Source organism: Schistocerca nitens, chromosome 7 (genome assembly GCF_023898315.1).
Source record: "Schistocerca nitens isolate TAMUIC-IGC-003100 chromosome 7, iqSchNite1.1, whole genome shotgun sequence".
NCBI lineage: Eukaryota > Metazoa > Arthropoda > Insecta > Orthoptera > Acrididae > Schistocerca > Schistocerca nitens.
This window is the reverse complement of record NC_064620.1, coordinates 558,883,836-558,897,167: the sequence shown is the minus strand read 5'-3', so window position 1 is coordinate 558,897,167 and position 13,332 is coordinate 558,883,836. Positions and strand designations below refer to the sequence as shown.

The 13,332-nt window shown below is 43.0% G+C and overlaps 1 long non-coding RNA gene across 1 annotated transcript in view; it reads left to right on the top strand.

The window, feature by feature from the left end:
* LOC126195376 (uncharacterized) overlaps window positions 1-13,332 on the top strand; it is a 2,074,073-nt gene that overhangs the window by 202,208 nt on the left and 1,858,533 nt on the right. The gene's annotated exons all lie outside the window — the stretch shown is intronic.

The following is a 13,332-nucleotide window of genomic DNA, read 5'->3' as shown; positions in this document are numbered from 1 at the left end:
GTAACGGAACCAAGTGAATAAAATACATTTTGTCTTCCACAGTCGTAGTCTGTACGAGTGAAGTCCTTTCGTGAATGAGGCAGCATCACACATATGAATTATGAATTACGAAACAGAAGGCAGTTTTCCGGTCAACTTTGAGCCCGTTATGAGGCTAAGAGACTACACTTCATTAAAAACCAGACTGCATTATGCTCACTCCAAAGAGACCACCCCTTTTCTACTCTGCAAGTAATGACCATTTTGGTAGATGGAACATAGCACTGTAAACTGTTATTCTATTCCTTCTTTTCTTCTTCTTCTTGTTTTTCTTTTCAGCCACCTTTCCGTCGTTTCATGCCGGAACTTTGATATAAGAGGATGTACGAGGCAACAAAGTGGGATCTTCTTCCTAAAGCCATTTTATAATATGCATGTCCTGGTTTTGTTTCTCACTCGCGATCGACATCTACAATTTTGCTGATAGAGCAACGGTCATGAAACTATAAGAGCGTTTTCAGGATTATTCTTTCAGATATCTGTGGATTATTCCGCCAAATTAACAGAATCTACGAGGGCAGTTCAATAAGTAATGCAACACAATTTTTTTCTGAAACAGGGGTTGTTTTATTCAGCATTAAAATACACCAGGTTATTCCCCAATCTTTTAGCTACACAACACTACTTTTCAACGTAATCTCCATTCAATGCTACGGCCTTACGCCACCTTGAAATGAGGGCCTGTATGCCTGCACGGTACCATTCCACTGGTCGATGTCGGAGCCAACGTCGTACTGCATCAACAACTTCTTCATCATCCACGTAGTGCGTCCCACGGATTGCGTCCTTCATTGGGCCAAACATATGGAAATCCGACGGTGCGAGATCGGGGCTGTAGGGTGCATGAGGAAGAACAGTCCACTGAAGTTTTGTGAGCTCCTCTCGGGTGCGAAGACTTGTGTGAGGTCTTACGTTGTCATGAAGAAGGAGAAGTTCGTTCTGATTTTTGTGCCTACGAACATGCTGAAGTCGTTTCTTCAATTTCTGAAGAGTAGCACAATACACTTCAGAGTTGATCGTTTGACCATGGGGAAGGACATCGAACAGAATAACCCCTTCAGCGTCCCAGAAGACTGTAACCATGACTTTACCGGCTGAGGGTATGGCTTTAAACTTTTTCTTGGTAGGGGAGTGGGTGTGGCGCCACTCCATTGATTGCCGTTTTGTTTCAGGTTCGAAGTGATGAACCCATGTTTCATCGCCTGTAACAATCTTTGACAAGAAATTGTCACCCTCAGCCACATGACGAGCAAGCAATTCCGCACTGATGGTTCTCCTTTGCTCTTTATGGTGTTCGGTTAGACAACGAGGGACCCAGCGGGAACAAACCTTTGAATATCCCAACTGGTGAACAATTGTGACAGCACTACCAACAGAGATGTCAAGTTGAGCACTGAGTTGTTTGACGGTGATCCGTCGATCATCTCGAACGAGTGTGACCGCACGCTCCGCCATTGCAGGAGTCACAGCTGTGCACGGCCGGCCGCACGCGGGAGATCAGACAGTCTTGCTTGACCTTGCGGCGATGATGACACACGCTTTGCCCAACGACGCACCGTGCTTTTGTCCACTGCCAGATCACCGTAGACATTCTGCAAGCGCCTATGAATATCTGAGATGCCCTGGTTTTCCGCCAAAAGAAACTCGATCACTGCCCGTTGTTTGCAACGCACATCCGTTACAGACGCCATTTTAACAGCTCCGTACAGCGCTGCCACCTGTCGGAAGTCAATGAAACTATACGAGACGAAGCGGGAATGTTTGAAAATATTCCACAAGAAATTTACGGTTTTTTCAACCAAAATTGGCCGAGAAAAGAAAATGTGTTGCTTTACTTATTGAACTGTCCTCGTAATTGCTTATTTCGTACGTCTTTACCGTAATAGTATTTTATATCACAGCTGAAAAATTGAAGCGTTTCGCTTGTTCTCTCATTGTATTGTTAATAATGTTAGTCGCAGTTGGGAGTTTACCTATAAAAGATATGGTTTAATTTATAAACCCAAATTTTTAGACATATTTAATTCAATTTGTGACAGCTGTTTCAGCTCATAATCTTTCCTAGAAATCAAGCATGAGAAAGTGGTTCTAATACTGGCAGATCTTTCTGCTGTACCCCCGTATTTGTCTCAAAACTCGACCTGCTAACAGCACTGTCAGAGTGTATTAATGAAATGAAGTGCATCCGTGTCTTGTTCCTTTATTTGTAGAGACTGCACCTGTCCTAGAGGCCATAAAAATTACATGCTCTTTTATGTGCTCTGGATTGATGACATCGGATGTAAAGGATATTCTCAGTACCTCACAGTACGTAATAATGAAATTTGCAGTTTTTCAATAAGTTTTCTTATAGGGAAAATAGCATCAGTGATCGAAAACTGTCTCCTCTTTTGGTATACTTGTGTTACTTAACCGAATTTGATACACAAACAGACACACATACACCATAAAGCCATTAAGTACCCAGTTCAAAGATCAGAAATACGACTATTTTTCTTAGGAAAAAGACAGTATTTGGACCATCAGCTTAACATGTTCGCTATTTCTATGAGGAAATATTTCACTCAGTTGAGCGATGGCTATGATCTTGGACGACAGACAAAGACTGGGCTTCTATAATCCAAATTTAGTTAGTAAACTACAGCTGCAGTTTACTGGGAGCGTAACGCGCTGTTCTAATCTAGTGGGACAGATGAAGGTGGAATCGAAACCAGGGCTGTAGGTCGTCTATCACGCCTTTTACCACAACTCCTCTCCCACCTAATGAACGTGCACATACACACGCACTCACAGTCACACAGGCAAACAGACACACGCAAGCACATGCACGCATATCGTAACACTGATACGCTTGATGGTTTACTGAGGCTACATTGAACCGTGAGATTTAAATCCCGTCCGCTGATGAGAATGGCATTTATTTTTTGAAAGAGAACGGAGATTAAATGTAAACACGACAGACGGCAGGAGTTTCACTCCGACAGTTCTTTGTGTAGTGATTCAAAGAGTTTCCGTTTTTCTGGATTTACAGCGCACTAGATTTGTACACTACCGCCAATTTCCAGGTTGCACATAGTGCTCCCACGTAAGCTTATTTCATTAGCTGCAATCGTCCCCCAACAACGTTTAGTGACAAGTGTGAGTAGCAATCAATTTTAACTGCAGTCATAGACTACAAAAGTGTCTCACACTGAAATCAGAGACGATGTCTGTCCCTTACAATTCTGTTCAGTACATACATTTAATAATAACAAGGTTATAAGAGACACAGTTTTTAACCATTCCTTATGATATAAAAGAAACTTACTATTCTCTGTAAAAATCTGTGGTAATAAATTTCCAATCATCGTGACATACGAGTATTGGTAGTCGCGCTGTTATGGAATGAGCGTAGAATGTGCCTCTCTGGCCGGAAATGAACTAACAAAACCGAACTAAGCTACATGTTATTCACCTCCTTCAAGGTTCTATAAAGTGGCTCATTCTCTAGTGAAATTTGCAGTTTGTTATCAGAATGCGTCACTGTCCTACCCGTATGTAATTCTAAAATTTTCTGTGACAAGTATCTCATAACTTCAACGCAGGCGACTGTGTTAACACACACGCATGACATTAGAACACATTGTATCGATTAGACGAAAGAGGGGTGTTAAATCACCACACAGATTTGAAAGAATCATATAAGATGTCCAATGATGATGCACTGGTCTGTTTCGCTGGTCTGGAACATTTTGTTTTCATACACTTAATGCTTATGAGTCAAGTAAGTGGCCACCACCCCACGTGAGCGTCAGTCTTTTAAGAGAAGCGCACTTCTTTTTTCGTCTCCACTTCTCTTCTTCTCCCAGCTCAGTTTGAGGCCTTCTTCCCGATAATTACACACTTCTTCGTTTCAGAAACTCTCCCCCTCGAAAAGTCTCTCATCCAATACAACTCATTCTAATTAAAAGTTATGGAGCTCTGTTCTCACCCCGTAAAACATAAACATGAACTACTAGCTACCCCACCCCCTCTCAAAAAGTATCTAAAGTGGTATTAAAGACGTTATTTTATTTCGAAAAGTTCAAAGTATGCCATAAACCACTTTTAATTCTCTTTACTCCTTAATGTCGTGAGCCACTTCTACGTATTTCAGTTCTATCTGGCTACAGAGCGAATATAGATGATACCTGAGACCGGGACCCATGTGGGATAAGTGTGAGGTAGGGATTGAGGGTTAAAAAAAAGTCAAATAAGTTTTAAGTGTTTGACATAATATTAAGAGTATACGACAGGAAATTTGAGGATATTGGTGCGACAACTGTGACGAATACACAAATCTTTGTTGCTTCTCATCTAAAAATTGAAGGTAGGACGCAGAAATTTATTCTGGTATTTAACAAGTTTGGTCGCATTTAATGTTGTATCGTGCAAACAATCCCAACATCTCTGATATCCACTGGGTCTGCGAATACTCCTTGTTAGTGTGCAAAATGAACCTAGCACAGTAAACATTCATGCACCTTTTAGATAGGAAACCCAACTTACACCATGCTGGGTGTTGATGATGTACCTTGGGTTGTCTATCTTAAGGTGCATCAAATATTTTCCGAGCCAGTTTTATTTTGCCTACCACCAACGAGGAGGTGACTATTGATAGAGGTCATCACTTTTGTGTCGTAACCGGAGACAAATTTATCGAGTCACGGCCACGAACCCTTTAGCGTATTGTTACCTGAATCGATGCTAAGTCAATGGCGGAAAGCACGGCAAAGACTGAAGCAACATTGAGTCAAAGCAGTACCGATTTTAATGCCGAGAGGCTATAGATAAATAGACTGGGTTATCTACCATCTAGCGCAATCAACACTGCTCCTAATGATCTTCCAAATACAGGTGGAACGGGCACAAGTGCAGATTCACTCATGTTCAGAAAAAAAACAGAGCACCTTGAACTGCTAGAGATAGGACACTCATAGCCACAGGACATCTACATTAGTACGTCCTGTAGAAATGATTATTATTTGGACCACGTTAGCCCGCGGGTTCAACGTCAACATTGATATCGCGACGCTAAACCACCCACCCCAAAAATGTGCCAGCGGCTCTCGTTGTGTGGATCAGTGTGACTTGAGCAGACTTGCAAGATGCCTCACAGACCGTACCGTCAAATCAGTGAGTTTGAAAGAGGTTTCATTATTGGCACGAGAGAATGAGATGCATCAATCCGGGAAATTGCTGCTCGTGTAGGACCAAGACTTTCAACTCTGTGACGGGTGTGTACCCAATGGTTCATCTACATCTACATTAACAGTCCGCAAGCCACCCAACGGTGTAACGGTGTGTGGCGGAGGGCACTTTACGTGCCACTGTTATTACCTCCCTTTCCTGTTCCAGTCGCGTATGGATCGCGGGAAGAACGACTGCCGGAAAGCCTCCGTGCGCGCTCGAATCGCTCTAATTTTACATTCGTGATCTCCTCGGGAGTTATGAGTAGGGCGAAGCAATATATTCGACACCTCATCCAGAAATCCACCCTCTCGAAACCTGGACAGCAAGCTACACCGCGATGCAGAGCGCCTCTCTTGCACAGTCTGGCACTTGAGTTTGCTAAACATTTCCGTAACGCTATCACGCTTACCAAATACCTGTGACGAAACGCGCCGCTTTTCTTTGGATCTTCTCTATCTCCTCCGTCAACCCGACCAGGTGCGGATCCCACAATGATGAGCAATACTCAAGTATAGGTCGAACGAGTGTTTTGTAAGCCACTTCCGTTGTTGATGGACTACAATTTTTAAGGATTCTCCCAATGAATCTCAACCTGGTACCCGCCTTACCAAAAATTAATTTCAAATGTCCGTTCCACTTCATATCGTTCCGCACGCATACTTCCAGATATTTTACAGAAGTAACTGCTACCAGTGTTTGTTCCGCTATCATATAATCATACAATAAAGGATCCTTCTTTCTATGTATTCGGAATACATTACGTCTATGTTAAGGGCAGTTCCCACTCCCTGCACCAAGTGCCTATCCGCTGCAGATCTTCCTGCACTTCGCTACAATTTTCTAATGCTGCAACTTCTCTGTATACTACAGCATCATCCGCGAAAAGCCGAATGGAACTTTCGACACTATCTACTAGGTCATTTATATATAATGTGAAAAGCAATGGTCCCATAACACTCCCCTGCGGCACGCCAGAGGGTACTTTAACGTCTGTAGACGTCTCTCCATTGAGAACAACATGCTCTGTTCTGTTTCCTAAAAACTCTTCAATCTAGCCACACAGCTGGTCTGATATTCCGTAGGCTCTTACTTTATTTATCAGACGATAGTGCGGAACTGTATCTAACGCCTTCCGGAAGTCAAGGAAAATGGCATCTACCTGGGAGCCTGTATCTAATATTTTCTGGGTCCCATGAACAAATAAATCGAGTTGGGTCTCACACGATCGCTGTTTCCGTAATCCATGTTGATTCCTACATAGCAGATTCTGGGTTTCCAGAAACGACATGATACGCGAGCAAAAAGCATGTTCTAAAATTCTACAACAGATCGACGTCAGAGATATAGGTCTACAGTTTTGCGCATCTGCTCGACGACCCTTCTTGAAGACTGGGACCACCTGTGCTCTTTTCCAATCATTTGGAACCTTCCGTTCCTCTAGAGTCTTACGGTACACGGCTGTTAGAAGGGGGGGGGGGGCGAGTTCTTTAGCGTACTCTGTGTAAAATCGAATTGGTATCCCGTCAGCTCCAGTGGACTTTCCTCTGTTGAGTGATTTCAGTTGCTTTTCTATTCCTTCGACATTTATTTCGATGTCAGCCATTTTTTCGTTTGTGCGAGGATTTAGAGAAGGAGCTGCAGTGCAGTCTTCCTCCGTGAAACAGCTTTGGAAAAAGGTGTTTAGTATTTCAGCTTTACGCGTGTCATCCTCTGTTTCAATGCCATCATCATCCCGGAGTGTCTGGATATGCTGTTTCGAGCCACTTACTGATTTAACGTAAGACCAGAACTTCCTCGGATTTTCTGTCAAGTCGGTACGTAGCCGGCCTTAGTGGCCGAGCGGTTCTAGGCGCTACAGTCTGGAACCGCGCGACCGCTACGGTCGCAGGTTTGAATCCTGCCTCGGGCATGGATGTGTGTGATGTCCTTAGGTTAGTTAGGTTTAAGTAGTTCTACGTTCTAGGGGACTGATGACCTCAGAAATTAACTCCCATAGTGCTCAGAGCCATTTGAACCAAGTCGGTACATAGAATTTTACTTTCTAATTCACGGAACGCTTCACGCATAGCCCTCGTTACGCTAACTTTGACATCGTTTAGCTTCTGTTTGTCTGAGAGGTTTTGGCTGCGTTTAAACTTGCAGTGATGCTCTCTTTGCTTTCTCAGTAGTTTCCTAACTTTGTTGTTGAACCACTGTGGGTTTTTCCCGTCCCTCACAGTTTTACTCGGCACGTACCTTTCTAAAACGCATTTTACGATTGCCTTGAACTTTTTCATAAACACTCAACATTGTCAGTGTCGGAACAGAAATTTTGGTTTTGATCTGTTAGGTAGTCTGAAATCTGCCTTCTATTACTCTTGATAAACAGATTTCCTCCCTTTTTTTTATTCCTATTTACTTCCATATTCAGGGATGCTGCAACGGCCTTATGATCACTGATTCCCTGTTCTGCGCTTACAGAGTTGAAAAGTTCGGGTCTGTTTGTTATCAGTATGTCCAAGATGTTATCTCCAAGAGTCGGTTCTCTGTTTAATTGCTCGAGGTAATTTTCGGATAGCGCACTCAGTATAATGTCACTCGATGCTCTGTCCCTACCACCCGTTCTAAACATCTGAGTGTCTCAGTCTATATCTGGTAAATTGAAATCTCCACCTAACACTATTACATGCTGAGAAAATTAATGTGAAATGTATTCCAGATTTTCTCTCAATTATTCTGCCACTAATGCTGGTGAGTCGGGAGGTCGGTAAAAGGAGCCAATTATTAACCTAGCTCGGTTGTTGAGTGTAACCTCCACCCATAATAATTCACAGGAACTATCTACTTCACTACAGGATAAACTACTACTAACAGCGACAAACACGCCACCACCGGTTGCATGCACTCTATCCTTTCTAAACACCGTATTTGCCTTTGTAAAAATCTACGTGAATGACATCCTGCGATCAGTAGCCACACCGTTTCTGCACAACACTATAGACGCTATTTTTCAGCAAGACAATACACGACCACATGTTGCTGCTCGAACACGTGCCTTGTTGATGTCACAGGATGCCAGCTTTTGCCCTGGCCTGCCAGATCAACTTCGCCTATCGAAAATGTGTGAGATATTGTGAAATGATGGTTCCAGCACTGTGACCCAATGCCGAACACCAGAGATGAATTTTGGAAGCAGGTGATTTTAGCATGGTTGGTTGTACCACAGGACGCCATTCGCGCCTTATAGTGTTGATGCCATCTCGTATGGAACAACTTTCTGGGCTCATGACGGACTCTGTACCTACTAGGCAACAGAACACATGCTAGACCAAGGTGACTGGAATGGTAATCATTTCTGCAGAACATACTAATGTACATGTCCTTTGAATATGAACACCCTACCTCTAATCGTCCAAGATGTTCAGTTTTTTTCCGAAATTTAGTGTATTTTTATATGTGGTACCGTAATATGTACACACGTTAGTGTGTTGGTTGTTTTTCGCTGTGTCAAACAGTCACATTAATTTCTACCTGATATTTTCTGGATGCTTTTGAGAGCACCACTAATTGGACTCCACCTGCGGTATAGACTACCCGTTTTGCGTCGACGCTTCTTCGTGCCCACACTTCAACATCTCACACGCCACCCAGGACAAAATTAGCATTAATGGTTAGCTCTTGCCTCATACACTTGGAGGAACTAACCGACCTAAAAAAATACTAATCCTAATAGCTGTAATTATTCATTTGGATGGCGTAAATGCTGATGTAATGTTGTTCAGTTCACTGTCGTCAGTCACCTATGAAATATAGGCACTTATACCAATAACATCCTCTACATAGTTACATCGACATAATCTCTGGTATACTGAGACCGTGTGACTTTGTGACGTCTCAGTGACATAATTCGCCAACGAAATGCTGAAGTACCGCTCGGCAGATTAGGAAGACAGTTAACGCCTTACTATGATCACAGAGAAGGTGGTTGAGAGACTCTTGACTGACCAGCCTGGTCCTCCGATCTGTCAGCTGCAGAACATGTCTGCGAAGTGATTATATGAAGCTTACTTTGCCACCTGTTGTGGCTTGCGACATTCACGAACGCGGTATGTGTTTTAGCCATGGCAAGAAATTCCTCAAAATGGCATTCCGAGACTGCTTCTTGCCCCAATGAATAGAAGAGAGTACTTGTCATTTCTCATACTGGTGACGGACATAAAATTCTAATGGACTGAAGATTCATTATGCCTTGATGGGCATGGCACCCAGTCCCACTGCCCTGCAAGGCAAGTGGGCGATACAGAAGGAAATGTCCCCTGCCCTTGCCTTGTCCGAGGTGGAAGGATACGCGCCAGTTGTGTAGTTCTCTCCCGCCCGGACAGCAATCAGTAGGCTGGTGTGCCACACGTGTGGTGGTGCTGTTCGTGCGAAGAGCATCTACTGACTCCATACTGGTTGTAACCTCCCCACTATATTTGTTTCTGTAAGAAATTTAGCCAAACTGTATCCCCCACTCTATGAAAGTCTACATAGTACCGAAACTATGTACCCACGAATTGTTGTCCAATGCTAACGTTTGACTAAACCGAACCTAATTTGAACTCCATCTGGTATGAATACAACTTGGTTTATGTTAAATGTACAACTGAAGTAAAACAGTTATCTGGCAATAATCAAAATTCCGACTTACCTCGCGTCTTGAAAATATTGTTGCAGGTTCCTCGACAGCACAACAGTAAGGCCGGCCGCAAGATGAGACGCAGGTCCGTGACGTGACGCAGGGTGGCTCACGGTGAGTTTCTGCGAACCACACAGTTGAATGGGGCAGCGCACGTTAGAGCGCAGCGTGACGTGGCGCAGTTCCTGCGCGTGGTGACCCTGCGGAGCGCAGTTTCCTGTACGCAGTTTCCTGCGAGGCTCACGGTGATTCTGGCTGTTCGCGTTCAGCGTTTCGTAGTTCGGAATGGAGGAGAAGCTAATTGAAGCCGTACGTGTTCGCAAAGTACTGTATGATACAAGCCATGAAGATTATTTGAAAACGAAGCTGAAAGCTGAGAAGTGGGAGGAAGTGGCCAAGGAAACGGACATACGAAGTGGTAAGTTGCATTGTAATTCATTGTTAACATTTTACATGAACATAGAGCCCATCACAAAGACTTTTACTACAATTAACATGTACCAAGGTATTGTTTCACAAAATAGAAGGATGACATAAATGTTATGAATTAATTTATATATTTATTTATATATTTGAAACATTATGTCGTAGCACTGTAACTGTATAGATATTCTTAGTTTCTCAGTACTTTCCTTTAAAAACACTTTCCCTTTGCCAAGGAACCATTCCTGTAGTGTTGAAGTATGTAGTGAAGTTCTGTCGAATTGTGAAAGCTTTCTGTGAACATCGTGTTACATTTGATTGTAATAATGGTCGCATTTGATCCTCTGGCATATCTTCCATAGTGTCGTCTCCACATATTTCAGCTTTAGAAGTAATTAAATAGTTGTGCAACACACAAGCTGCTTTGACAACACTGATAACACTTTCTACTTTAATTTCAAATGGTACTCGAAAAACTCGAAAACGCGAAGCAAGTATACCAAAAGCGCACTCTACCGTTTGGCGTGCTCTTGACAGTCTATAGTTGAACACTTTGTTTTCATAATTGTCAGTGACGCTTCGTTTAGGATAAGGCCGCATCAAATGCTCACATAAAGGGAACGCCTCATCTCCTACAAATACGAAAGGGATTGCCTCCTGTATTTGTGGTAGTGCTGCAGGTGACGGAAGCTGTAAAGTGCGTTTCACCATTCTTTTCGCCAAAACGCTTGTGTTGAAAACGCTTCCATCACTGAACCTCCCTTGTGACCCAACATCAACTGTAGTGAATTTATACTCGTAGTCTACGGTAGCCATTAGCACGATGGAGAAAGTGTGTTTATAATTGAAATAGGAGGATCCAGTTTTACGAGGTTTTCTTATTACTACATGTTTCCCATCGATGGCGCCTATACAGTGTGGGAATTGCCATCTTCGTTGGAAACCAGCTGCGATTGATTCCCACTGTTCTTTTGTGGGTTCTGGCATAAATATTGGTTGCATTACTTTCCATACAGCTTGAGATACTTCTGATACGATGTTAGAGACCGTTCGTTCTCCCATTCTGTAGCTGTAAGCAATAGTTCTGTATGTGTTTCCTGTCGCCAAATACCTAGAACGTAAAAGAAAAAAATTAAAAAAGGAATGATAAATTTGTAGCTGTATTTTTTTACGTTTGTAATTAAAAAGTGAATAATTGACATAGCGAAATTCTCATTTGACGCGGTTGTTGCAGGTGTTGAAGCGAAGGCGTTGTGGGAGAAATTGAGACATTCGCTGAGAGATGCTCTCAGAAGACAGCAAAAATCCATGAAAAGTGGGGCACCGGCTGAATCGGTTAAAGAATGGAAATTTCAAAAGCAGATGGGTTTTCTACAACCATATATGGCCAATAAAGCACGAGAGGGGAACCTTATCGAATGCAATGACGATAGTGAAACAACACCACAAACTTTTGCCACTGATAGTCCAACTGATGTAGTCGACGAGGGTGAGGAATCACTGAACATGCAGCAGGGAATCACAAGTGCTCGGGACGATCTTCAGTCACGGGCACTTCCTGAAATTTCACCCCCGCCAGAAGAACCGACATCAGCAAAAAAAATTAAGAAAGACACTATTGCTGGATTACTCAAACGAAGCATTGAACAACATGAAGAACGAAGAAAATCGAGATCAGAGGAAAGAAGAAATCTGTTGGCACAAACGAGTGCTCCAAGTGATCCTCTGTACCACTTCTTCATGTCAATGTACCAGATGACCAGACGCATGCCACCGTCATCTCAGTATGTCGTCAGAAATGACATTTTCCGTGTGGTTACAGAAATGGAGGCCTCGTTGCTGAACATTCCCGTGAGATCTCCACAGTCCAACACAGTTCAGCGGCCATCATCACCGTACAGTAACCAAACCCTCAGTCCATCCTACACTAGTTCAACTCCATCCCAGTCCTTACAATCCAACAGTCCCTCGCTTACAACAGAAGATAATTGTGAGTTTCAACAAAGCAATTTGCTCACATTTATTAATAATTTCTCTGAAAACTGATTTTTAGTAAAAACTTTGCTATTCACATTTGATGTACAGAGTGAATTTATGTGCTATTACAGAACATTTTGGCCATTTCAATATTATTTATGTTTATTCAATAAAGCGTTCATTCAATAAAGTGTTTCGCACATTAATGGCTATACACAAACCAACTCAAATTTTTAATTTTATAGTGCGTTTAAAATTACTTGCGACTTTTGACAGGTCGGCGTTGAGCGAGTGGAGGGGTTGTCGGTCTTAGGAAACATTGTTGCTTCAAAGGATCCGCCACTGTGGCGGCGTGGTCCGCATAACTCACATTGTTACTTCAAAGGAACCGCCGTTGTTGCGGCGTGGTTAGCATCAGCTGGTGTAGCGGCAGCACGGGGCGACAAAGAATCCGTCAAACGTCGCAAGTAATTTTAAACGCACTATAGAGATATAGATATAGGTTAATCATAATAGCTTACCTTAAAAACACAGCTAGTTTCTCCTCGGTTCCAATCGGCCTTGTAGCGTTGCATCCCTCTCTGTCAATTTCATTCTTGATGAGACCATGCACTTCTTGGAATTGATCACGATTTAATCTAAAATAGTTCGTGAATTTTTCATCATCAAATTCCTTAGTTAAAGCGAATTCCCCATGACTTAGTCTTCTTTTCATGTATGCACTTTTTTCTGCTTTTTGTTTCATCAAAGCGATGTAACACACTGTTTCGAATTCGAACTCAGAATCGGAATCCGATTCTGAACTTAAATCTATTAACATAGCAGAAGTAGTCGCCATCTCTGCCAGAGCCGAAGTTCCGCAGCAAACTGCGTATTGAAACTGCGATCCAACTTGCGGTGATTGTCGCCGTGACTCACGCCGCCGTGAGAAATTTGGCGTGAGCCACCCTGCGTCACGTCACGGACCTGCGTCTCATCTTGCGGCCGGCCTAAACAGCAAGCAAGCAGCGGCTAAGCTAGATTTC